At 48.6% G+C, this 2,500-nt stretch overlaps 2 protein-coding genes across 4 annotated transcripts in view; one reads left to right on the plus strand and one right to left on the minus strand.

Moving 5' to 3' along the window:
• The window catches only part of LOC106578133 (leucine-rich repeat and fibronectin type-III domain-containing protein 4-like), a 43,273-nt gene extending 42,519 nt beyond the window's left edge, over positions 1–754 (minus strand). The window contains exon 1 of the mRNA XM_045701625.1: positions 343–754. The gene's annotated coding sequence lies outside the window, so the exon portion shown is untranslated. The remainder of the gene's footprint in view (positions 1–342) is intronic.
• LOC106592454 (pyruvate carboxylase, mitochondrial) overlaps positions 1–2,500 on the plus strand; it is a 482,562-nt gene that overhangs the window by 307,044 nt on the left and 173,018 nt on the right. The window lies entirely within an intron of this gene.

A 2,500-nucleotide genomic window follows, 5' to 3' on the forward strand; every position in this document is an offset into this window, starting at 1 on the left:
GGCAATGTACTGAAAAGTGAATTGATTAACACACTCACTCACTGATTCTCTATCAAGCCATGCGAATGAGTTCACATTTCTGTGTGTGTGTGTGTGTGTGTGTGTGTGTGTGTGTGTGTGTGTGTGTGTGTGTGTGTGTGTGTGTGTGTGTGTGTGTGTGTGTGTGTGTGTGTGTGTGTGTGTGTGGGGGGTGGGCCATCCGTTTCGAGCGCTGAGTGTTTATTCATTGGTGCAGATGATTTGCACATATTTATGTGCACGTGTGTGTGTCTGTGTGTGTGCGTGCGTGCGTGTGTGTGTGTGTGTGTGCATTCCCAAGGGCATCGAACAGTCATACATTACCTTTTCTGTCTGTGTCACACCTATCCTCCAACCAGGTGTGTGTGTGTCTGGCGCAGATTCCGCCTCAGGTGTGTATCCTGGTGTGTGTGTTTGTGTGTGTGTGTGTGTGTGTACTCCCGGACAGTGTGTGTGACTCCTTTCCGACACACACACATCAAAGAGGCGGATTTGGGTCGCTGAGTCACACACTCCACGATCCCTTTTATATTTGTTTAGTTCCAGGGAGAGAAAGAGAATTTTCACTCAATCCCATTCACATTATTCCCCAAAGAGAATCTGGAAAATCCAAAAAACACACAAAAATCTGAAGAAATTCAATTTGTTTGCTTCTCCATAATTTTCCATCGCCATTTCCTGTTTGGGAATTCTGGGAATGCTTGTATGAATATATCATAATATTGATATCAAGGAAATGAAGATCGTGAACAGGCAGATCCTCTCCTCCTCCCCCTATCTCCCCTCCCTCCTCCCCTCTCTCTCCCTCTCCTCTGTTCCACCGTAGATTGCTCATATGTCTCTCTCTTTCCTTTAGTCGTTTCCTCCCTCTATCCCTCTGTTATGTCAGCATCCCTCTCTTCAAGGAATCATTCAACGCGTCCCGCATCACAAATATTATTCAGAGCATCGTGGGAGTATAACAGAATATGTTCTTTCTTTCCCAAAGATTCCCCGTCCCCTTGGTGGGTCAAACAACCCGGTTAAGTTTCCCTGTCCCCTTGGTGGGTCAAACAACCCGGTTAAGTTTCCCTGTCCCCTTGGTGGGTCAAACAACCCGGTTAAGTTTCCCCGTCCCTTTGGTGGGTCAAACAACCCGGTTAAGTTTCCCCGTCCCCTTGGTGGGTCAAACAACCCGGTTAAGTTTCCCCGTCCCCTTGGTGGGTCAAACAATCCACTTAAGATTCCCTGTCCCCTTGGTGGGTCAAACAACCCAAGTCAAGGGCTGAACAATAAGGAACGTGGATGGAAGTGTTGAGGGACAACGGGATGATGGACGAGTGGGGGGTTGTCCTTGTTGTTGTTGATGTTGTTCACCTGTAATAGAGCAGAAAAAACATACAGTTATCTGTGTGTGTGTGTGTGTGTGTGTGTGTGTGTGTGTGTGTGTGTGTGTGTGTGTGTGTGTGTGTGTGTGTGTGTGTGTGTGTGTGACAGTCTGAAAGCTCATAAACACACAGCGCCAGACAACCAATCTGGAATTATACCCTCTCTCTCATCTCTATACCCCATCTCTCCATCTCTCAGACCCATCTCTCATCTCTATACCCCATCTCTCATCTCTATACCCCATCTCTCATCTCTATACCCCATCTCTCCATCTCAATACCCCATCTCTCCATCTCTATACCCCATCTCTCATCTCTATACCCCATCTCTCCATCTCTCAGACCCTTCTCTCCATCTCTATACCCCATCTCTCCATCTCTCAGACCCATCTCTCATCTCTATACCCCATCTCTCCATCTCTCAGACCCATCTCTCCATCTCTCAGACCCATCTCTCATCTCTATACCCCATCTCTCATCTCTATATGCCCCATCTCTCCATCTCAATGCCCCATCTCTCCATCTCTATGCCCCATCTCTCCATCTCTATGCCCCATCTATCCATCTCTATGCCCCATCTCTCCATCTCTCTGCCCCATCTCTCCATCTCTATGCCCCTTCGCTCCATCGCTATGCCTTACCTCTCCATCTCTATGCCCCATCTATCCATCTCTATGCCCCATCTCTCCATCTCTCTGCCCCATCTCTCAACTCTATGCCCCATCTCTCCATCTCTCTTCCCCATCTCTCTCATCCCATTCTGTCCATCCCTTTACCCCATCTCTCCATCTCTATGCCCCTTCTCTCCATCTCTATGCCCCTTCGCTCCATCGCTATGCCTTACCTCTCCATCTCTGCCTCATCTCTCCATCTCTCTGCCCCATCTCTCCATCTCTCTGCCCCATCTCTCAATCTCTATGCCCCATCTCTCCATCTCTCTGCCCCATCTCTCCATCTCTATTCCCGTTTCTCTACATCTCTATGCCCCATCTCTCCATCTCTATGCCGCTTCTCTCCTTCTCTCTGCCCCATCTCTCCATCTCTATTCCCGTTTCTCTACATCTCTATGCCCCATCTCTCCATCTCTATGCCGCTTCTCTCCTTCTCTCTGCCCC

Source organism: Salmo salar, chromosome ssa18 (genome assembly GCF_905237065.1).
Source record: "Salmo salar chromosome ssa18, Ssal_v3.1, whole genome shotgun sequence".
In the NCBI taxonomy this organism is placed as follows: Eukaryota; Metazoa; Chordata; class Actinopteri; order Salmoniformes; family Salmonidae; genus Salmo; species Salmo salar.